The sequence below is a fragment of the Aegilops tauschii genome, chromosome 6 (assembly GCF_002575655.3).
Source record: "Aegilops tauschii subsp. strangulata cultivar AL8/78 chromosome 6, Aet v6.0, whole genome shotgun sequence".
NCBI classification, from domain to species: domain Eukaryota; kingdom Viridiplantae; phylum Streptophyta; class Magnoliopsida; order Poales; family Poaceae; genus Aegilops; species Aegilops tauschii.
The window spans coordinates 416,456,372-416,481,300 of NC_053040.3; the positions used below are offsets into that span (position 1 = coordinate 416,456,372).

Below are 24,929 nucleotides of genomic sequence, written 5' to 3' on the forward strand. Positions count from 1 at the left end.
CCCTGCCGTCTTTCAGATCAGATTTTCTCTATTCATCCACCAAGCAAAACGACAAGTTAAATAACCGCCATCATGCTTTTCAAAGCCCAACAAAACAAAATCTTATTCTGAGATCCCATCATTTTCCAAGGTCACTTCATGCAAACTTTCATTTGGACATGATAAATTCATATCATTCTGATGCAGCAATATCAAAAACGAATTATGGTGTAACCTCAAGACCCAGTAATAAACTTACCAAAGTAGGATAGGTTAATAAACCAATAAAACTAAAAGGCAGTCCAGTCTGGTTAAACTGATGATATGTCAAAAGATACATATACTATGTGCCTGCAATACACAGCATATACATGTATCAAATAAGTTAGCAGCATAAAAAGAAAGGAGGAGAAATATTTATTCATGTGAGGTTTCTAACAAACAGCAGGCATCATCAGTAGGGGCAATAAACCAGGAAAAGAACCAACAACCCACAAATATTAGATCATCCACGTGTTTCAGAAATAACAACATATAAGCTGAATCACAATGCACAACACATGAGCAGTCAAATCACTAGATTCAGTCTGGACTGAGGACATGCCAGATGTTAATCTCTCACAATTGAACTTCGGGAAGCATTTTCCCTGCACAAGCAGCAGCATAAGCATCTGCAAGCCCCTGGAACACACTCATTGACGGTCAAGATACGTCTCTACAAATTTCTTGTGACTCATGCAAAACACGCCGAACAAGTCGATGTCTCTCTTAACCAACCCTTTCTCCTTGAGAACATATATGACATAATGCCTTGGGATCAGCCGCCTCTCCAAGCTGCATGTCAGAATGGACGGCCTTCGTGCGATGTATGAAGGTTCCAACCCAAATTCCGTCCTCAGGAACTCCACCTTGTGACCCATCGTGACCTCTGACAAAGTAAGGATGCGTGGCAACTTGGACACAGCCAGCTTGACCTCACAATATCCAAGAGCCCTCTCCAATGACTCAATTTTGGCTCTAGTCATCTCAGGAGTAAGGTTGCAGACGGTGACCAAGGCTGACTTGAACATCCCCGAAGAACGGTGCACACCTAGCTTTTCAGCGCGTGCCACCATTTCCTTCAGATGCTCTAAGTTATTTGTGAGCAGTTTGCCGGTGCACAAGTAGAGCCAGGCAATATCACAAGCACTTAGGCCGCACTGCTGCAAGAAGGCCATGTTAGGCTTGACCACCTTATCTACACTTTGGCTGAGGAGATGGAGGTTACTCCTCAGTGCGGCTTCCACCTTGTCGTAGGAGCCCAACAAGGAGATGTAGAACTCGAGGCGGGAGATTCCGGCGGGATTGAGAAAGATCCCCTGGACAATGGTGATGAGGCGGGAGATCTGGGGAGGGGAGAGCCCATTTCCGGAGCCGGGCGACGCGTGGGGATATGGTTTTGTCCACGCTGGAGCAGAGGAACCGAGCGTCCAAGGCAATCGCCGAGGCGATGTCGGCTTTCGCGATGCCGGCGTCGGCGAGGAATGCGCGGACGGCGTCGGCATTGGCGGGCGACTTGAGACGGGGGACGAGGAATTTCGAGGCCTTGAGGGCTTGCGCTGGTGCGAGGCCGCAGGTGGCGACGAGGTAGTCCTCGACGACGAACTGGGCGGGGTGTGAACGAAGGCGGTGCCGGTGGAGAAGGGGAGGCGGCGGAGGTGGTTTCGGAGGCGGAGCATCGCGGCAATGGGAGTGAATTTTTCTTTTGTAAAGAAAGCCTGATGGCGGACGCAGATTTTTGAGACACGCGGCGCGAGGACGTTATCTATGCATTGGAAGTGGACTAATGGGAGTAACACTAGTGGCTGGGGCGCGCCTCCTCTGCGTCACTGTGCGCATCAGTCATGCTGATGTACTATGACTGATGTACTTGTGAACGTTAGTACATTGCAGTTAAGGTACGGAGAGTAAAATAGAACTGCAGTAGAAGAGTTTTCATTTATAAAGCAGAGCAGGCCACGGTGCTGTCTCATGCATATATGCTAATAGGTCTATATTATTGGTCTGACGTGTTCGTTTTTCCAAAGACGTGCTCCACTGCTGCGGCCATGTCTCACGGCCTTGCCAAGCCCTGCGGGTCACCCTGCTAGACACCACCGTGTCACTGCTATTGTTGGTCCTCTCCTCCGCCTCCGTAAACACTCTGTCGTCCAGCTCGGGCTGGCCCCTTCTCCTCCTCCACCTGCTCTACAGCGCATGGAAGAAACACGCCCATGGTTGTCAATCCATAGCATGACAACCTTCGGAAGGTAGCAGTGTCGATGGGCACCATCTGCATGAAACTGAACATCTTTAGGAGATTAAACCGCAAATCCAGAATACTAAGCGACTGAATCACGTCCACATATTATCCCAACACCAGAATATATATGCTGCGCGGTTTCCATAAAGCAGAACAAAATGATTTCTTCAAGGGTAAGCAATTGATGAAAGCATATCTCTCTCTAATTTATCAAATTTGTTGCTTATCATTGAAGTATCTATCAAATGATTCGGAAGGAGAAAATCATCATTCCTTGAGATCATATATTCGATGTACTAAAAATGAAAAAGCTCAATCTACCATCAGAATTACATGTCATTACCTTGTCCGAGTTGACGTCATCGCTGGACGAACCAATGAACCAACCCCTTTCTATATGCTACGGTGATGTGATGATCATGGATTATAAGAAAGTAGGCTAGTTCAGTCTTGAAATGACATCTCCCACAGTATTCAGAGTAAAATCAATACCATTAAGCATTTGGGTCAAATAGATTTGCATACAAAATAAATTTGGAGGTTGGCATATCTTGATAGCATGAGCTGCACCCTGATGACGCTACAGAAATTGAAACTGTATAGTTTCAACTTTCAACAACTCTGAAGGCTTTAAGCTCGGGCGTTTCTTTTTGTCAAAGGGACACCTAAATGTGTGTTTCTTGTATTTTGCTCAGGAATTTACAAGTACTGTAAAAAATACTAAAACTAAATTTATCCTCATCAAACTAAAGAACATTCTTACTCAATACTGTACGAACCATGGTCTTGAAGCTCATGCATGTTCCCTGTTTTCAGTTATAATTATAAATAATTCTGGCATAGCTTTAAAAAGTACCCACAATCTTAACATAAATACTACTACAGATAATTGATATTCATGTCACTATCAGGTGGTGGAAAACAAATTAACTCGAGTATATTCACAAAGCAGATCAATAGATCTGGGAGAAGCAAACAAATGACGACAAGAACGGTTATTTCAGCATTAATATATGTAATATTTTTAGTGATCATATGAATTCTGCGAGAAGCGTGTGTGCTGGATCGAACGTACCCTGACTTCCTCATAGAGCTTCTTCTCCCACTCGTACAGCCTGCCAAGGCTCTCCTTGTGGCTCTAGAAGAGCAGGAATGGCTCCGGCGAAGCTTCACGGATGCCAACTTGCTCGTCATCCTCGACATCTCCTCTCGGAGCAAGTTGACAGGGAGATAAATGTTTACCTTCCATCTATGTATAAATAGCCAATGGTTCCAACAATAATAGTAGTTACCAGCACCTGCAAGAGAATGAATTCACTTCCTAGCAAGTTAAATTAAACTGACAAACAGGACAAATAAATTATATTCTCTGATATTTGGGTTCAGATAGGCAGAGGCAACAAGGCACATCACATAGAACTTGCGATGTGCCATCTAGGAAACACCCATTCTACAAAGCTTGGAAATAATCATCTCTACCTATATGTAACTTTGTAGGGCTCCCATCCGATCCACTGAACTATGTCCTGGATTTGGTATATATATATATTAAATAATTTCAGCTTCTGGATTTCTCTCATAAAACATATTATTCAGATTGACAACAGTCCATTTTGTTATAAATGGGAAACACAAATGAACTAAAGCAGATTCTATGAAAATATGTTTGGACCAAGTAATAGCATTTCAACAGCCAAGTTCATGCTCAAATTTAATGAGCTCTGATCAAGCGTTTGAGCTACCTCTAGACATGAGGATGGGGGTGACGATTGCAGGGACATGTATGGCAGCATTGTTGGCGACATCTCCATGGGAGGGTGAGAGTGAACAGCAACACCTACAATAAGAACACGTCAGGATCACACATCAAACAAGAAAATTATTCAGCGAACAATAACAAATATATTACATAGATTAATTGTCCTCTGCAGGCTAGTTGAAATCATGGAACCGTGACAAGGAAGAACAACTAAACAAGAATTGGTCATAGGTTGTTATCTCTGAGACCAAAGCAAAAGATAGCCCTCAACGGCATGAATGTAAATCTAACCATTTTTCCGTTACTGTCTGCCTTTGAAATAGTATTAGAAATCCTTTTTAAAACGTCATAGCCCTATGGAAAGATAGAAAATTCAGCATCATAAGAGAGAAATATAGGTGCATTTTCTTTTGAGCTTCCATCTTCCCCTACTTCTGAATTGAATTTTCCAGTAATTTTCAATGTGCATACAATAATGTTGATTCAAATTGAAGTGTAGCTCACACTGGGCTGGACAGGGGCTAGTTAGAGCCAGTTTTGGTTATCTGGATCATGAAACACTAACTTATCATATTTAAGCTGAAAATAGTAAGGCTTATAAAAGAAACAGAGCAGAAAGGTAAGTGTACGCATGTAGTGTTGTCATGGGCATGCTTTTCCTTTGCGCTTAGGGACGTCGTGTCGATGTTACTAATAACTAACAAGAAGCATTTTATGTTGTGTGATACAGAGTATGATCTCACCGAATAAGGCAGATGTATGTATCCATCTTCCATGGAAAGTCCACGGTTAAAAAGCTGGTCCCAGAAAACTGCATTCTGCTAGAGACTTCCTTGGACCGTCACACAAACCTCTCCACTGTAGTGCTCATTATTTAAACTATTTATTAACTAGCGTAATAGTGCTTATAAATTGGAAAAGACGGCACAAGCTATAATATAAAACATAAGGAAAATAAAAATGACATACTATCTGATAAGAGAGCACAAAGGAAGCACAAGAAGAGTAGTATGCCTTCTGGAAAGAAATAAACTTAGCATAAAGGTGTTGGGGAACGTAGTAATTTCAAAAAAATTCCTACGCACACGCAAGATCATGGTGATGCATAGCAACGAGAGGGGAGAGTGTTGTCCACGTACCCTCGTAGACCGACAGCGGAAGCGTTATCACAACGCAGTTGATGTAGTCGTACGTCTTCACGATCCGACCGATCAAGTACCGAACGCACGGCACCTCCGAGTTCTACACACGTTCAGCTCGATGACGTCCCTCGAATTCCGATCCAGCCGAGTGTTGAGGGAGAGTTTCGTCAGCACGACGGCGTGGTGACGATGATGATGTTCCACCGACGCAGGGCTTCGCCTAAGCTCCGCAACGGTATTATCGAGGTGTAATATGGTGGAGGGGGGCACCGCACACGGCTAAGAGATCTCAAGGATCAATTGTTGTGTCTCTGGGGTGCCCCCCTGCCCCCGTATATAAAGGAGCAAGGGGGAGGCAGCCGGCCAAGGGGAGAGGCGCGCCAGGAGGGGGACTCCTCCTTTCCTTGTGGGAGTAGGAGAAGGGAAGGGGGAAGGAGAAAGAAGGAAGGGGGCGCCCCCCTCCCTAGTCCAATTCGGACTAGCCCATGGGGAGGGGTGCGGCCATCCTTTGGGGTCTTTTTCTTCTTTCCCGTATGGCCCATTAAGGCCCAATACGAATTCCCGTAACTCTCCGGTACTCCGAACAATACCCGATTCACTCGGAACCTTTCCGAAGTCCGAATATAGTCGTCCAATATATCGATCTTTACGTCTCGGCCATTTCGAGACTCCTCGTCATGTCCCCGATCTCATCCGGGACTCCGAACTCCTTCGGTACATCAAAACTCAATAAAACTGTCATCGTAACGTTAAACGTGCGGACCCTTCGGGTTCGAGAACTATGTAGACATGACCGAGACACCTCTCCGGTCAATAACCAATAGCGGGACCTGGATGCCCATATTGGCTCCCACATATTCTACGAAGATCTTTATCGGTCAGACCGCATAACAAAATACGTTGTTCCCTTTGTCATCGGTATGTTACTTGCCCGAGATTTGATCGTCGGTATCTCGATACCTAGTTCAATCTCGTTACCGGCAAGTCTCTTTACTCGTTCCGTAATACATCATCCCGCAACTAACTCATTAGTCACAATGCTTGCAAGGCTTATAGTGATGTGCATTACCGAGTGGGCCCAGAGATACCTCTCTGACAATCGGAGTGACAAATCCTAATATCGAAATACGCCAACCCAACAAGTACCTTTGGAGACACCTGTAGAGCACCTTTATAATCACCCAGTTACGTTGTGACGTTTGGTAGCACACAAAGTGTTCCTCCGGTAAACGGGAGTTGCATAATCTCATAGTCATAGGAACATGTATAAGTCATGAAGAAAGCAATAGCAACATACTAAACGATCGGGTGCTAAGCTAACGGAATGGGTCAAGTCAATCACGTCATTCTACTAATGAGGTGATCCCGTTAATCAAATGACAACTCATGTCTATGGCTAGGAAACATAACCATCTTTGATTAACGAGCTAGTCAAGTAGAGGCATACTAGTGACACTCTGTTTGTCTATGTATTCACACATGTATTATGTTTCCGGTTAATACAATTCTAGCATGAATAATACACTACTGGAATCAGCTAATTTGCCATCTGCCAGCTCTTTGCCGTCTGCTAGCTGACGGCAAAGAAGCTCTTTGCCATCAGCTACACGTAAGCGGACGGCAAAGAAAAGGCTGACGGCAAAGAAGCTCTTTGCCATCAGCCACCTCTTTGCCGTCCGCCAGCAGACGGCAAAGAATCTTTGCCGTCCGCTGGCAGACGGCAAAGAGTGTGGTGGCCCCCACCCCCCGCTCGTTTGAAAAAATCTTAACGGCCCACCTCTTTGCCGTCCGCTAGCAGACGGCAAAGAGGCAAAAAGGCGGACGGCAAAGGCTGGCTGACGGCAAAGAGGGCACTTGCCTAACGGCTGGTACCCCCCCGCCCGTTACTCACTTCGTCCTCGCGCGCCCTTCTCCTCCGACCCCGTCGCCGCCGCCGCTGCCCGCCGCCCCGTCGCCCCCGCCGCCCCGTCGCCCCGCCGCCCCGTCGCCCCCCGCCGCCCCGCGCCCCACCGCCGCCCCGGCCCACAGCCGCCCCGCGCCCCCCGCCGCCTCCTCCACCGCCCCGCCCCGGCCTCCCGCCGCCCGCCCCCCCCCCCGCCGCCCCGCCTCCTCCACCGTCCCGCCCCGGCCCCCCGCCGCCCCGCCTCCTCCACCGCCCCGCCCCGGCCCCCCGTCGCCGGCCCCTCCCCGACCCGTCGCCGCCCCCCCACAGTGAGCCCCTCGATCCCATTTTTTTTTTGTTTTTTTGTTTTTTTCTGTTTAGATAAGGTTTTTTAGTTTAAGTTTTTTCAGTTTAGAATTAATTAGTGTAGGTTATTTAGTTTAATTAGTTTAGGTTTAATTAGTTTAAATAGTTTAGTTTTAATTAGTTTAGGTTTTTAGTTTAGGTTTAGGTTAAGTAGAAGGGGGAAGAAGAAGAAGAAGAAGAAGAAGAAGAAGAGGAGGAGGAGGAGAAGAAGAAGAAGAAGAAGAAGAAGAGGAGGAGGAGGAGGAGGAGGAGGAGGAGGAGGAGAAGAAGAAGAAGAAGAAGAAGAAGAAGAAGAAGAAGAAGAAGAAGAAGAAGAAGAAGAAGAAGAAGAAGAAGAAGAAGAAGAGGAGGAGGACGAGGAGGAGGAGGAGGAGGAGGAGGAGGAGGAGAAAGAAGAAGAAGAAGAAGAAGAAGAAGAAGAAGAAGAAGAAGAAGAAGAAGAAGAAGAAGAAGAAGAAGAAGAAGAAGAAGAAGAAGAAGAAGAAGAGGAGGAGGAGGAGGAGGAGGAGGAGGAGAAAGAAGAAGAAGAAGAAGAAGAAGAAGAAGAAGAAGAAGAAGAAGAAGAAGAAGAAGAGGAGGAGGAGGAGGAGGAGGAAGAGGAGGAGGAGAAAGAAGAAGAAGAAGAAGAAGAAGAAGAAGACGGGGGATGAGAAGAAGTAGAAGAATGAGAAGAAGTAGAAGTAGTAGAAGAATGAGAAGACCCCCTGACCCCCTGACCCCCCAACCCCGACACCACACCCCGACACCACACCCCGACCCTGAGCCTGAGAGAGATAGAACGGAGAAACTTCTGGCGGAGGCGGCGGAGAGGCAGCGGGAGATGGAGGAGAGGACGAGAAAGATGATGGAGGAGGAGAGGGCACGGAATGACATGCAGGCAAGGGCCATGTACGAGCTCCTTGTGGTAAGTTTCTTCTGCAGATTACTTGCTAGTCTTAACATTTGAGTCTCATTACTAACTAGTATGACTCTGTTCTGAAAACCAAATGTGCAGTCTGTGTGCGAGAAGTCCGGTCAGCCCGCTCCGCCGATGCCAGTGATTGCTCCTGGGAGCACGGTGAGTTTAGTTTGAATGGACATTACTTGGTAGTCTTAACATTTGAGTGTCGTAATGCTAACGAGACATTGGAAATGATCTTTGGTGCAGCTTAACTCCAGAAACGCATCGCACGATCCTTCTCCAGGTAGCGGCACTAGCCACCCCGCTCCTACACCTCCCTGATCACGGTAAGTTTCTCTAGTGTTTTGCTTAACAAATGCATAAAGACCTAGACTTAGCTTTATTTCCTCCTATATGCTTACCATAATGACCTAGAGTTAGCTTATTTTCCTCCAAAATGACCCATTTTACCTAGGTTAGCTTATAAATGATGCAGTTCATCCAAGTTAGCTCAAAAATGACCCCTTTTACGTAGATTAGCTCCTAAATGATCTATTTTACCTACGTTAGCTTTAAAATGGTCCATTTCACCTACGTTAACTCCAAAATGACCCATCTTACCTAGGTTATCTCATAAACGATCCATTTCAACTAATTTAGCTCATAAACGATCCATTTGACCTAAGTGAGCTAAAAAACGATCCATTTCACCTAAATTAGCTCTTAAATGATCCATTTCACCTAAGTTAGCTGAAAAAGATCCATTTCAACTAAATTAGCTCAAAAATGATCCATTTCAACAAAGTTAGCTCAAAACCGATCCATTTCAACAAAGTTAGCTCAAAAACGATCCATTTGACCTAAGTGAGCTAAAAAACGATCCATTTCACCTTAGTTACCTCAAAAACGATCCATTTCACCTTAGTTACCTAAAAAACGATCCATTTCTAACTTTCTTATTTTGCCATTTTGCAGATTTCATTATGTGCTGGATGGAGTGCTTGTTCTACTCTTCTTCTTCTTGTCTTCTCATTCTAGTCACCTTAGCTATGGAGTGCTTCTTTATGTATGGATGGAACTTCTTTATGTATGAAATGATGGATGGAACTTGTTTATGTATGAAATGATGGATGGAACTTGTTTATGTATGAAATGATGTATGAACTTGTTTATGTGATGAATGCCTGTGAAATATATCTATATGTCATATATATTTTCTGTGCAAATTGTGGGATTTAACAAAAAACAGAAAAAACAGACAATATGCAGGCTCTTTGCCGTCTGCCACCGACGGCAAAGAGCTCTTTGCCGTCTGCCGCAGACGGCAAAGAAGCCACGTGGCAGCCAACTGTGCTTCCTGGGAGATGACCCATTTGGTCAGTTTGCCTACAATGGCAGACGGCAAAGACTTTGCCGTCCGTGGCAGACGGCAAAGAACCTGTACTTTGCCATCAGTGGCAGACGGCAAAGAACCTGCCATCTAGTGACGTGTAGATGACATCATAAGGCGGACGGCAAAGACCAGAGAAATTTTGCCGTCCGCGGCGGACGGCAAAGGTCTGCCGTTAGCCACTTAACGGACTGACAGCGCAATTATTGCCGTCCACCCTCTTTGCCGTCCGCCGCAGACGGCAAAGGCTCTTTGCCGTCCGCCGCTAGGAAGCAGACGACAAAGCAGCTGTTTACCGTAGCCTTCTTTGCCGGAGCCTTTTGCCGTCCGCGGCTGACGGCAAAGGTCTTTGCCGTCCGCCTTTCGAGCCTTTGCCGTCCGCCGTGGCAGACGGCAAAGTAGCTGTTTCCTGTAGTGATAAACATTTATCATGATATAAGGAAATATATAATACTTTATTATTGCCTTTAGGGCATATTTCCTTCAGTCTCCCACTTGCACTAGAGTCAATAATCTAGTTCACATCGCCATGTGATTTAACATCAATAGTTCACATCACCATGTGATTAACAACCATAGTTCACGTATCTATGTGACCAACACTCAAAGGGTTTACTAGAGTCAATAATCTAGTTCACATCGCTATGTGATTAACACCCAAAGAGTACTAAGGTGTGATCGTGTTTTGATTGTGAGATAATTTTAGTCAACGGGTCTGTCACATTCAGATCCGTAAGTATTTTGCAAATTTCTATGTCTACAATGCTCTGCACGGAGCTACTCTAGCTAATTGCTCCCACTTTCAATATGTATCTAGACCGAGACTTAGAGTCATCTAGATTTAGTGTCAAAACTTGCATCGACGTAACCCTTTACGATGAACCTTTTTTTTACTTCCATAATCGAGAAACATATCCTTATTCCACTAAGGATAATTTTGACCGTTGTCCAGTGATCTACTCCTAGATCACTATTGTACTCCCTTGCCAAAATTAGTGTAGGGTATACAATAGATCTGGTACACAGCATGGCATACTTTATAGAACCTATGGCCAAGGCATAGGGAATGACTTTCATTCTCTTTCTATCTTTTGCCGTGGTCCGGCTTTGAGTCTTACTCAATTTCACACCTTGTAACACAGGCAAGAACTCTTTCTTTGACTGTTCCATTTTGAACTACTTCAAAATCTTGTTAAGGTATGTACTCATTGAAAAAAAACTTATCAAGCGTCTTGATCTATCTCTATAGATCTTGATGCTCAATATGTAAGCAGTTTCACCGAGGTCTTTCTTTGAAAAACTCCTTTCAAACACTCCTTTATGCTTTGCAGAATAATTCTACATTATTTCCGATCAACAATATGTCATTCACATATACTTATCAGAAATGCTGTAGTGCTCCCACTCACTTTCTTGTAAATACAGGCTTCATCGCAAGTCTGTATAAAACTATATCCTTTGATCAACTTATCAAAGCGTATATTCCACCTCCGAGATGCTTGCACCAGTCCACAGATGGATCGCTGGAGCTTGCATATTTTGTTAGCACCTTTAGGATTGACAAAACCTTCTGGTTGCATCATATACAACTCTTCTTTAATAAATCCATTAAGGAATGTAGTTTTGTTTATCCATTTGCCAGATTTCATAAAATGCGGCAATTGCTAATATGATTCAGACAGACTTAAGCATAGATACGAGTGAGAAACTCTCATCGTAGTCAACACCTTGAACTTGTCGAAAAACCTTTTTGCGACAATTCTAGCTTTGTAGATAGTAACACTACTATCAGCGTCCGTCTTCCTCTTGACGATCCATTTATTCTCAATTGCTTGCCGATCATCGGGCAAGTCAACCAAAGTCCACACTTTGTTCTCATACATGGATCTCATCTCAGATTTCATGGCCTCAAGCCATTTTGCGGAATCTGGGCTCACCATCGCTTCTTCATAGTTCGTAGGTTCGTCATGGTCTAGTAACATAACCTCCAGAACAGGATTACCGTACCACTCTGGTGCGGATCTTACTCTGGTTTACCTATGAGGTTTGGTAGTAACTTGATCTGAAGTTACATGATCATCATCATTAACTTCCTCACTAATTGGTGTAGAAGTCACAGGAACAGATTTCTGTGATGAACTACTTTCCAATAAGGGAGCAGGTACATTTACCTCATCAAGTTTTACTTTCCTCCCACTCACTTCTTTCGAGAGAAACTACTTCTCTAGAAAGGATCCATACTAAGCAACGAATGTCTTGCCTTCGGATCTGTGATAGAAGGTGTACCCAACTGTCTCCTTTGGGTATCCTATGAAGACACATTTCTCCGATTTGGGTTTGAGCTTATCAGGATGAAACTTTTTCACATAAGCATCGCAACCCCAAACTTTAAGAAATGACCACTTTGGTTTCTTGCCAAACCACAGTTCATAAGGCGTCGTCTCAACGATTTTGATGGTGCCCTATTTAACTTGAATGCAGCTGTCTCTAATGCATAACCCCAAAAACGATAGTGGTAAATCGGTAAGAGACATCATATATCGCACCATATCTAATAAAGTACGGTTACGATGTTTGGACACACCATTACACTGTGGTGTTCCAGGTGGCGTGAGTAGCGAAACTATTTCACATTGTTTTAACTGAAGGCCAAACTCGTAACTCAAATACTCTTCTCCACGATCAGATCGTAGAAACTTTATTTTCTTGTTACGATGATTTTCCGCTTCACTCTGAAATTATATGAACTTTTCAAATGTTTCAGACTTCTGTTTCATTAAGCAGATATACCCATATCTGCTCAAATCATCTGTGAAGGTCGGAAAATAATGATACCTACTACGAGCCTCAATATTCATCGGACCACATACATCTGTATGTATGATTTCCAACAAATCTGTTGCTCTCTCCATAGTTCCGGAGAACGGTGTTTCAGTCATCTTGCCCATGAGGCACGGTTCGCAAGCATCAAGTGATTCCAAAATCCCATCAGTATGGAGTTTCTTCATGCGCTTTACACCAATATGACCTAAACGACAGTGCCACAAATAAATTGCACTATCATTATTAACTTTGCATCTTTTGGCTTCAATATTATGATTATGTGTATCACTACGATCGAGATCCAACAAACCATTTTCGTTGGTGTGTATGACCATAGAAGGTTTTTATTCATGTAAACAGAACAACAATTGTTCTCTAACTTAAATGAATAACCGTATTGCAATAAACATGATCAAATCATATTCATGCTCAACGCAAACACCAAATAACACTTATTTAGTTTCAACACTAATCCCGAAAGTATAGGGAGTGTGCGATGATGATCATATCAATCTTGGAACTACTTCCAACACACATCGTCACCTCGCCTTTTACTAGTCTCTGTTTATTCTGCAACTCCCGTTTTCGAGTTACTACTCTTTAGCAACTGAACCAGTATCAAATACTGAGGGGTTGCTATAAACACTAGTAAGTACACATCAATAACATGTATATCCAATATACCTTTGTTCACTTTGCCATCCTTCTTATCCACCAAGTACTTGGGGCAGTTTCGCCTCCAGTGACCAGTCCCTTCGCAGTAGAAGCACTTAGTCTCAGGCTTAGGTACAGACTTGGGCTTCTTCACTTGAGTAGCAACTTGCTTGCCGTTCTTTTTGAAGTTCCCCTTCTTCCCTTTGCCCTTTTCTTGAAACTAGTGGTCTCGTCAACCATCAACACTTGATGTTTTTCTTGATTTCTACCTTCGTCGATTTCAGCATCACGAAGAGCTCGGGAATTACTTTCATCATCCCTTGCATACTATAGTTCATCACGAAGTTCTACTAACTTGGTGATGGTGACTAGAGAATTCTGTCAATCACTATTTTATCTGGAAGATTAACTCCCACTTGATTCAAGCAATTGTAGTACCCAGACAATCTGAGCACATGCTCACTAGTTGAGCGATTCTCCTCCATCTTTTAGCTATAGAACTTGTTGGAGACTTCATATCTCTCAACTCGGGTATTTGCTTGAAATATTAACTTCAACTCCTGGAACATCTCATATGGTCCATGACGTTCAAAACGTCTTTGAAGTCCCGATTCTAAGCCGTTAAGCATGGTGCACTAAACTATCAAGTAGTCATCATATTGAGCTAGCCAAACGTTCATAACGTCTGTATCTGCTCCTGCAATAGGTCTGTCACTTAGCGGTGCATTAAGGACATAATTTTTCTGTGCAGCAATGAGGATAATCCTCAGATCACGGATCCAATCCGCATCTTTGCTACTAACATCTTTCAACATAATTTTTCTCTAGGAACATATCAAAAATAAACACAGGGAAGCAACAACGCGAGCTATTGATCTATAACATAATTTGCAAAATACTATCAGGACTAAGTTCATGATAAATTTAAGTTCAATTAATCATATTACTTAAGAATTCCCACTTAGATAGACATCCCTCTAATCATCTAAGTGATTGCGTGATCCAAAGCAACTAAACCATGTCCGATTAACACGTGAGATGGAGTAGTCTCAATGGTGAACATCACTATGTTGATCATATCTACTATATGATTCACGCTCGACCTTTCGGTCTCTGTGTTCCGAGGCCATATCTGTATATATGCTAGGCTCGTCAAGTTTAACCTGAGTATTCCGCGTGTGCAACTGTTTTGCACCCGTTGTATTTGAACGTAGAGCCTATCACACCCGATTAACACGTGGTGTCTCTGCACGAAGAACTTTCGCAACGGTGCATACTCAGGGAGAATACTTTTGTCTTGAAATTTTAGTGAGAGATCATCTTATAATGCTACCGTCAATCAAAGCAAGATAAGATGCATAAAGGATTAACATCACATGCAATCAATATAAGTGATATGATATGGCCATCATCATCTTGTGCTTGTGATCTCCATCTCCGAAGCACCGTGCTCGTGATCTCCATCTCCGAAGCACTGTCATGATCACCATTGTCACCGGCTCGACACCTTGATCTCCATCGTAGTATCGTTGTCGTCTCGCCAACTTATTGCTTTTACGACTATCGCTACCGCTTAGTGATAAAGTAAAACTATTACATGGCGATTGCATCTCATACAATAAAGCGACAACCATATGGCTCCTGCCAGTTGCCGATAACTCGGTTACAAAACATGATCATCTCATACAACACATTATATCACATCATGTCTTGACCATATCACATCACAACATGCCCTGCAAAAACAAGTTAGACGTCCTCTACTTTGTTGTTGCATGTTTTACGTGGCTGCTACGGGCTTAGCAAGAACCGTTATTACCTACGCATCAAAACCACAACGATAGTTTGTCAAGTTCTCCCTGCAATCATCTTTGTCAACAGCCAAGTTCATGCTCAAATTTAATGAGCTCTGATCAAGCGTTTGAGCTACCTCTAGACATGAGGATGGGGGTGACGATTGCAGGGACATGTGTGGCAGCATTGTCGGCGACATCTCCATGGGAGGGTGAGAGTGAACGGCAACACCTACAATAAGAACACGTCAGGATCACACATCAAACAAGAAAATTATTCAGCGAACAATAACAAATATATTACATAGATTAATCGTCCTCTGCAGGCTAGTTGAAATCATGGAACCGTGACAAGGAAGAACAACTAAACAAGAATTGGTCATAGGTTGTTATCTCTGAGACCAAAGCAAAAGATAGCCCTCAACGGCATGAATGTAAATCTAACCATTTTTCCGTTACTGTCTGCCTTTGAAATAGTATTAGAGATCCTTTTTAAAACGTCATAGCCCTATGGAAAGATAGAAAATTCAGCATCATAAGAGAGAAATATAGGTGCATTTTCTTTTGAGCTTCCATCTTCCCCTACTTCTGAATTGAATTTTCCAGTAATTTTCAATGTGCATACAATAATGTTGATTCAAATTGAAGTGTAGCTCACACTGGGCTGGACAGGGGCTAGTTAGAGCCAGTTTTGGTTATCTGGATCATGAAACACTAACTTATCATATTTAAGCTGAAAATAGTAAGGCTTATAAAGAAACAGAGCAGAAAGGTAAGTGTACGCATGTAGTGTTGTCATGGGCATGCTTTTCCTTTGCGCTTAGGGACGTCGTGTCGATGTTACTAATAACTAACAAGAAGCATTTTATGTTGTGTGATACAGAGTATGATCTCACCGAATAAGGCAGATGTATGTATCCATCTTCCATGGAAAGTCCACGGTTAAAAAGCTGGTCCCAGAAAACTGCATTCTGCTAGAGACTTCCTTGGACCGTCACACAAACCTCTCCACTGTAGTGCTCATTATTTAAACTATTTATTAACTAGCGTAATAGTGCTTATAAATTGGAAAAGATGGCACAAGCTATAATATAAAACATCAGGAAAATAAAAATGACATACTATCTGATAAGAGAGCACAAAGGAAGCACAAGAAGAGTAGTATGCCTTCTGGAAAGAAATAAATTTAGCATAAAGGTGTTGGGGAACGTAGTAATTTCAAAAAAATTCCTACGCACACGCAAGATCATGGTGATGCATAGCAACGAGAGGGGAGAGTGTTGTCCACGTACCCTCGTAGACCGACAACGGAAGCGTTATCACAACGCGGTTGATGTAGTCGTACGTTTTCACGATCCGACCGATCAAGTACCGAACGCACGGCACCTCCGAGTTCTACACACGTTCAGCTCGATGACGTCCCTCGAATTCCGATCCAGCCGAGTGTTGAGGGAGAGTTTCGTCAGCACGACGGCGTGGTGACGATGATGATGTTCCACCGACGCAGGGCTTCGCCTAAGCTCCGCAACGGTATTATCGAGGTGTAATATGGTGGAGGGGGGCACCGCACACGGCTAAGAGATCTCAAGGATAAATTGTTGTGTCTCTAGGGTGCCCCCTGCCCCCGTATATAAAGGAGCAAGGGGGAGGCAGCCGGCCAAGGGGAGAGGCGCGCCAGGAGGGGGAGTCCTACTCCCACCGGGAGTAGGACTCCTCCTTTCCTTGTGGGAGTAGGAGAAGGGAAGGGGGAAGGAGAAAGAAGGAAGGGGGCGCCCCCCTCCCTAGTCCAATTCGGACTAGCCAATGGGGAGGGGTGCGGCCACCCTTTGGGGTCTTTTTCTTCTTTCCCGTATGGCCCATTAAGGCCCAATACGAATTCCCGTAACTCTCCGGTACTCCGAACAATACCCGAATCACTCGGAACCTTTTCGAAGTCCGAATATAGTCGTCCAATATATCGATCTTTACGTCTCGGCCATTTCGAGACTCCTCGTCATGTCCCCGATCTCATCCGGGACTCCGAACTCCTTCGGTACATCAAAACTCAATAAAACTGTCATGGTAACGTTAAGCGTGCGGACCCTTCGGGTTCGAGAACTATGTAGACATGACCGAGACACCTCTCCGGTCAATAACCAATAGCGGGACCTGGATGCCCATATTGGCTCCCACATATTCTACGAAGATCTTTATCGGTCAGACCGCATAACAACATACGTTGTTCCCTTTGTCATCGGTATGTTACTTGCCCGAGATTCGATCGTCGGTATCTCGATACCTAGTTCAATCTCGTTACCGGCAAGTCTCTTTACTCGTTCCGTAATACATCATCCCGCAACTAACTCATTAGTCACAATGCTTGCAAGGCTTATAGTGATGTGCATTACCGAGTGGGCCCAGAGATACCTCTCCGACAATCGGAGTGACAAATCCTAATCTCGAAATACGCCAACCCAACAAGTACCTTTAGAGACACCTGTAGAGCACCTTTATAATCACCCAGTTACGTTGTGACGTTTGGTAGCACACAAAGTGTTCCTCCGGTAAACGGGAGTTGCATAATCTCATAGTCATAGGAACATGTATAAGTCATGAAGAAAGCAATAGCAACATACTAAACGATCGGGTGCTAAGATAACGGAATGGGTCAAGTCAATCACGTCCTTCTCCTAATGAGGTGATCCCGTTAATCAAATGACAACTCATGTCTATGGCTAGGAAACATAACCATCTTTGATTAACGAGCTAGTCAAGTAGAGGCATACTAGTGACACTCTGTTTGTCTATGTATTCACACATGTATTATGTTTCCGGTTAATACAATTCTAGCATGAATAATAAACATTTATCATGATATAAGGAAATATATAATACTTTATTATTGCCCCTAGGGCATATTTCCTTCAAAAGGGAGAATGAACAAGCAAGTCATAAGATCACATTCTTCTCATGGAAATTAAAGGGTCTAAAGAATGCATCTCATATTCATCAGAGGATGAAGCTTTGCTAACAGAATCATTATGCAGTAGTATTTTCATCCAAAATTTTCAGTTAGTAACTACTATATGTAGGTCAGGTTTTGACAGATATAGCAGTGTCGTGGTATTATACACAATCCACTGCCAAAAGTCTTCACTATTTTTCTACCAAGATTTTCACGAAGTAATGTATCTTTCCTTTTTAGATGGTACTTCTACATGTAGCATGTTACTCTAATACTGAGTGGTTAACCTGCTTCCTTTCATCAAATATACAATTGCACTATTAGTAGTAGCACTGGCTAATATATGTCATTTCCCTGTAACCCCTAAAGACTGAAACAATGATCGGTGCATACAAATCTTGGTCCGAGACTCCGAGCAATACAAAATCATGACTATGGTCTGTTCTGCATACATATAAAGTGCATGCTACTGATATTCTTCCACAAGTAATCTTGTAGAGCCAAATACAAACAGATTAGTAAAAGCAAATGCTACATGAATAATCAATAGGAATATACTTAAAGAATAAAAGTACAACCCCCAAGAGAACATTGAACAATCAAAAGATACTTTCAAAGGAGTTAGTCTAACTCCTGAATCTAAGCAGACCGTACGTATTTGCCTCTCTGGCCATGTATTCAGTCCCTTGTTTCACTCTCAAATTGTCTCATAGAATTAATCGCCACAGTTTTGGCACACATTATAGGATCTTCCAGCTATGATGCTCAGACCAGTTCAAAGAGCAGCGGTAATCAAGAAACTTACCTATTTCCATCATTTGCTGCTTCATCATGCTAATATCGGAGTCTCCAGCTTTGCCTCTTTTATCTGATTGACAACAAAAGTCTTCCTTCTGAATAAATATTACAAGACCAAAATATTACGACGTAGAAGGTGCTAAATCAATTGCAAAGAAAGTCGCTAATGAAAACCTAAGGTAGTGAATCTTACCGTCTCCTTGTCACTTCTACCATAGTCCATTTCAAGCCAGGTGTATTTCTTTGAGTAACACCTGAAATTGTTGCGATTGGACCATCCATTATTAGTATTGTGCCAGAACTTGAATTCAAATACACGAATCACTTCGTGTCATGGCATGGGGCCGAGCAGCTTGCTCCGACCTCGGTGACCTACTCTGCCATATCTCCAGTAAACCCGAAAGCTTCCACCATCAGCCCTGCTAACTTCACCTCTCCACAATAGCTTCTTAACCACATATCAGGCTGCAAAACCAACTGTAACAGAAAGGGTGACACCTGCAAAAACACAAGCGCAGAAAACTCATATGTTGAACATTTATATTATCACAGCTCCTGCTAGCAACTTGAGCCTCCACCACATATTATTGCTCTAACTTTATTTGGAAGCGCAATCGATAACCGGCCAAGAATGAAACACCATCCCCATATTCTCTTTCCTTCATTGAATTGAGACAAATTATCAAAAAAGCTAATCTCAACTAATTTAACCTAGGCATTGTGAATTCTCAGCATCCAAAGAACCAATTTGAGAGATAAAACAATTACCGATAGAAATTTGTGATATATATGCTTCCTTTAGCTTTGTCAAATCAGAACGTAGTCCCACTAAACATCCATTGGCTCCAGCATTTTCCTTTCTTCCTCATCAGAACGTGAACAAGATAGCACAAGCATCATCTCACAAATCTGTACATTATCTGCAGTCCAACTGTTCCATACCAGAGGAGAGAGGGGAGTGGCGAGCTGTACCTGAGTGGAGATGTAGGGCCGGCTACCATGGAGCATCGGAGGCATGGCAGTGCTGTGGTCGGCTGGTTGCCGGTAGCACCAGAGAAGACGTCGCAGTGGCCGTGCTTGCTAGCATGGCGACAGCCAGGAAAGTCAACGCAGCAACCAAGGACTCGAACGAACGGATCGGCGGAAGAGCCGCCTTGCACGACCTCCACCTCCGCTGCCTATACAGCCTGCCAGGCGACAGTCGAGCCACCTACAGTATGCCCCTGCCTGAGGCCGCCGTCTCCACTACCACCTCCCACACCAATCCGCCGCCGCCGCCGCGCTAGGGTTTCGCACCGGGAAGTGAAGCCATGTCAGGGAGAGAAGCTAACAGGATTGCGGGAGTGCGATGGCGCGGCGAGGATGGGTGGAAGACGAGAGAAGGTTGCGGGCGGGGGCGGGCGACGCGATGGGTGGCGGCGATGAATGGGCGGTCGTATCTGGCGAAGGTGGGGAGGAGGTGGCGTGCGTCCTCTCTCTGTCTTCTCGAGGAAGGAAACGACCACGCCTTTTTTTTCTACGAAGGGAATGTTTCCTTCCAATTGGCCAGCGCGAACAGTACCACCCTGCCGACGTGGACACAACCAGAGATCGCTCATTGCGCGACGATAGATGGGTTTGATAGGTACTCCCTCCTTTCTGGTTTATAGGGCTCAATTCAAAAATCTCACCAACCAAGATAGATGGTGAGTGGTGGAATATTTTTTGTAGTTTGCAAAAACACCTAATTAATGCTCTTGTTTTTCTTAAAAAATTATGTTTATCAATGCATTAATTGCAATGCATGCACATGCATTGGTCAATTTTTCTCTTAATACTTGCATGCAATGATTTAATGCACCTTGAAATCTGAACATGTGACGGGGAACAACCAAATTGAGCCTTATAAAATGGAAAAACTAAAATTTTGAGATAAGCACTATAAACCGAAAAGAAGGGAGTAGTAACATCACACATATCTAGATAAAATGAATAATGTGGCAAGCAATAAATGAAGAAAGAGAGGCATGTGGTAATATAGCTAGTTAGGCTGGTCACAATGGGCAGGAACATAAGCTAGTAACCTACACACTTTCCTAGACTATGTTACTACCTCCATAGTGGGTAGGAACATATATGTAGTGTTATGCAACGATGTATTTATTAGGTCATAGACTCATTGTTTCTTGAAGTGTGTGATGTTCCGGTAACTTAGCTAGTTACCACAAGCAGCTCTCTCTTTATTAAATATATGCCACATAAGCAAAGTTGCATTGGAGTGTGTGATGTTACTCCTAAGTTCCTGCCCATTGTGACCAGCCTTACTACTAGTATGAGTAACATCACACATATCAAGGCAAGATGAGTCTATAACCTAATAAATGAAGTGTTGCATGTTACCACACATATGTTACTCCACATTATAGAGGTAGTAACATAGAGTAGTAACATGGGCATGTTACTACTCTATGTTACTACCCATTGTGGCTAGTCTAAGAGCAAGTATAATAAGCTTATGTAAGCAGGCTGTAAGGATTAAAATATTGTTTTTCTGCTGACGTGGAGGGAAGAGAAGAAGAGAGAGAAGATGAGCCGGCTACAGAATAAGAGCTAGCTGCAGCACGTGTTTCTAGGCACTATGTGAGAGTGAGAGGTGGACCATGTATTAATGAAGTAGCACATCTTTGTGTCTTACTATTATACTTGAAGGATACAAGGTTGGCTATAGATGACATGGCAATGTCATATAGCCATCAGCTGGCTGTACTATTAACCATGCTCTAAAGTGTAAAGAACTGCTTTACTAGAAGAATGTCGGATGCAATTTATAAATTGTCCGAATGCCATGTCGACAATGGAGGACATCCTGGAAATGAAAGAGGAAAAATGTCTAAAGATCTGGATCCTCTTGTGGTTATGGTGGCCTGAAAGGAACAAAGCTAATCAAGGAGAAAGGATCACGACTGCAGATGAAGTCATATACTCACTACAACTGCATTGTTGGAGTACAAAAAATACATCAAGCGACATGAGAAAAATTTGCAGGGCATAAACCAGGTTTGGCACCCTCCCTCTGTTGACTTTCTTAAAAGGGTAAATTTGATATATGCCACTACAAAGTTTCCAGTTTTGAAATATGCCATTACTATTCTTTGATTTAGAAACATGCCACTACAAAGTTCGCAGCCTTTGAAATATGCCACTGCATACCTTTTTGAAGGATTAGACACCCTAACACGTATGTATACATCTTCATAATTTGTACATGGACAAAAGTACCCCTTGGTCAACTCAACGACACCACCGATTCAGATAAAAAAAAGAACAACCCCGATCCCCTTTTCCTATCGTCTTTCTCTGTCTCCTCGTCGCTGCTCCCGGCCGCCGCGCCTCCGCAACTCCTGGCCTCCTCCTCCTCCTCCATTATTTATCCCCGCATCCGCGCCCAGCTCTCCTAAGTCCTGGCCAACGCCCCTGCTCGTATCCTCTCTGTAAACCTAGACGAGAGACATGGAGGTAACCAGTGGTGATGGTGGTGGTGGGAGGAGCGTTTGATTCCCACAACTCCACGTGTGGAGCATGGAAGAATCCAGCCCCATTCCCCCTTCCTTGTGAGTTTACTAATCCTCTCTTGTAGCAATTTGTTATTTTAGTTGAAATTTGTGTGTGTGTGACAATTTTCTTGGAATTATTCATTCTTGTTCTATAGGTCTGGACAGCCAGATTTGTTTGCGTTGGATCTTAAAGTTGAATCATTTAGCACTAACCATCCATCGGGCTTGAAATCTTACTTCAAGGGCAGAGTGTTGAAATGGGTTGTCGACCGCAAGTCGTTGACTGTGGATGCTATGAGGTTCCAAGCTGCATATGCTGGGGTGATTGCATCAATGACAGATAAATCAGAGTGGCCCGAAGTTGATCTAGGATTTAAGGTACACCCTCCTGTACAAACGAAGAATGTGCCTGGTAGGCCTAGGAAGGTGAGGATTAGAGGTTGGATGGAACCTATGAGAAGAACAGTTAAATGCAAGAGATGTAAATGATTTGGCCATCATCAGAAAACTTGCAAACTTCCTTTTAAATTAGACGATGAAGAGGAAGAAGAGCCAGATGATGGGGAGCAAGAAAAGCCAGATGATGTAGAGAAACAAGAAAATCCCGATGATGGAGAGCAACAAGGACTAGATGATGGAGAGCAAAAAGCAAGTGAGGAGGTGGATCCAGCCCCTAAAGAGGTGCAACCAGCCACGAAAAGGTATTAGAATTTGGATCATATCTTTTCCAATTACATTCAGCTTGTTAGGTGTATTTTGATCATATTTCTAATTTTGCAGGAAGAAGGGTGCAGCTAAATCTCAAACTAAAGGAGCACCACCTGCAAAGATAGGAGGTAATAAGATGGCTACAGCAAAATCCCCAACTCAAGGAGCTTCTCAAGCAAAAGGCAAGAAGAACATTGCATCAAACTCAACTAAAACTCCAGCTGAAGGCAAGAAAAAGGCAGCAGCTAAATCCCCAACAAAGGGTGGGAAGAGAAAGCCAAAGGGTACTACACCTACAAAGGAAAGTGGGTCTGCAACCATTACAGTGAGCCAGAAGTTGGCATCAAAAGGAAGTTGAGTGATTTGATTAGAGAGAAGTAGTAGTTGCTTGTAATTTGTGTTTTCATCTTATTAAAACCATCACGTGACAATTGATTCTCTGAACTGGTCATGATTTGTGTAATGTTATTTTGCCCAGAATTGGGGGAATTTAGGATGTGAACTGATGCTATTTGGCCAAGTGGTATGATATTTAAGTCAAGTTGTCAATTGATGCACTCCAGTACGAGCATGTGCTGTTAATTTTGCTTCATGTTGCTACAGACTTCAGGTTTTGCATCTGCTAATCATATACTTCTATACATCATCATTTCTATAGCTAATCCTAATTGGAACAACAAGCAGTGCATTTCAGTACAAGCAGATGCTGTCAAATTTTCTTCAGTAGCTACATGCTTCAGGTTCTGCATCTGCCGGAGATTGCTACAGGTATCTGTTTGCCCAACACACATCACTGCGTGCCACCGTCGTTAGCATCGCAAAAACCAGTACCAGCAGTGAGCCATGAACAGCGAGGAGCCGCACGCGACATGCACACGTCCATACTACCCTTCGCGGCTAGGCGCATCGCCGTTGTGCTTCTTTTCTCGGCCTTCGTTAGCGGAAGTACCAGCGGCCAGCGATGAACAGCAAGGCGTATAGAATAGAGATGTTGGGCGAGGGCAGCGCTCGGGACCAGCAGCTATGAGGAACTGGAGGAGGTGGCGGCTGGGAGTAGCACCGCCGGCGGCGGCGCGGGGAGCAGATTTGAGAGACGAGAGAAAAAGGGAATCGGGAGGGGCAGGTGTTGACTTGGCCCAAGGGGCAGCTTTGTCCATGTACCAAATACAAAAGGAAATACATACGTGTTAGGGTGTCTAATCCTTCAAAAAGGTATGCAGTGGCATATTTCAAAGGCTGTGAACTTTGTAGTGGCATGTTTCTAAATCAAAGAATAGTAATGGCATATTTCAAAACTGAAAACTTTGTAGTGGCATATATCAAATTTACCCTTCTTAAAATCAATACGGATGGAGCCTTTAGACAGGCAACTAGATTGGGTGGGTGGGGTTTTACCTAAAAATGATCAGGAAATTACACTAGTTGCAGGAGTAGGGAACTTGGAAAATGTTGGAGAACCACTACAAGTTGAAGCTCTTGCCATCTCTATGATGTGAACGAGGCAAAGAATGGGTGCCAAAGAGTCATTCTGGAGACAGATGTAGTTGTATTGAAACAAGCAATAACAAGTGACCTGTATGACTACCCGAGTCTAGGCGTAGTGTTTAAAGAAATTAGAGCAGTGATGCAATCATCTTTCCAATCCTGTAAAGTAGAAACTTGTCCAAGGGCATGTAATATTTCTGCACATTGTTTAGCTGCTCATGGTGTAACCGTGGAGCGGAGGAGCTATCAGATATGGCTCGATCCACTCCCTAAACCTTGTCACTGGTGATTCCATCTTGCCTTGTTAATGGAATGCTTTTGTGTTCCTTTCAAAAAAAACATGGCTAGTTACTCATATTACTCCCTTCGTCCCAAAATAAGTGTCTCAACTTTGCACTATCTATAGTACAAAGTTGTATTAAATTTGAGACACTTATTTTGGGACGGAAGGAGTATGAGTAACATCACATCACTACAAAAAAAAAGACACATCCATGACATTTTGGCCCAAA

General features: G+C 43.6%; 3 long non-coding RNA genes and 1 pseudogene across 5 annotated transcripts; 1 reads left to right on the top strand and 3 right to left on the bottom strand.

The window, feature by feature from the left end:
- Nucleotides 1-373: 373 nt before the first annotated feature.
- Nucleotides 374-1,773, bottom strand: LOC109784215 (transcription termination factor MTERF15, mitochondrial-like; annotated as a pseudogene).
- A 171-nt stretch (nt 1,774-1,944) lies between these two features.
- Nucleotides 1,945-5,051, bottom strand: LOC141026273 (uncharacterized). Of its 2 annotated transcripts, none has more exons than XR_012188038.1 (3): nt 4,003-5,051; nt 3,336-3,558; nt 1,945-2,300 (listed from the first exon to the last, which is right to left on the bottom strand). It is a non-coding gene; the product is annotated as an uncharacterized lncRNA (long non-coding RNA). The 2 variants fall into 2 exon arrangements; XR_012188039.1 differs by having other exon boundaries at nt 1,948-2,290; nt 4,003-5,047.
- Nucleotides 5,052-18,528: 13,477 nt separating this feature from the next.
- LOC109784216 (uncharacterized) lies at nt 18,529-19,966 on the bottom strand. Of its 2 annotated transcripts, XR_012188037.1 has the most exons (5): nt 19,664-19,966; nt 19,460-19,551; nt 19,068-19,189; nt 18,885-18,945; nt 18,697-18,786 (listed from the first exon to the last, which is right to left on the bottom strand). It is a non-coding gene; the product is annotated as an uncharacterized lncRNA (long non-coding RNA). The 2 variants fall into 2 exon arrangements; XR_012188036.1 differs by lacking the exons at nt 19,460-19,551; nt 19,664-19,966 and having other exon boundaries at nt 18,529-18,786; nt 19,068-19,257.
- Nucleotides 19,967-21,979: 2,013 nt separating this feature from the next.
- LOC109784219 (uncharacterized) lies at nt 21,980-23,481 on the top strand. Its single transcript, XR_005760568.2, has 3 exons — nt 21,980-22,281; nt 22,380-22,925; nt 23,005-23,481. It is a non-coding gene; the product is annotated as an uncharacterized lncRNA (long non-coding RNA).
- The last annotated feature ends 1,448 nt before the right edge of the window (nt 23,482-24,929 follow it).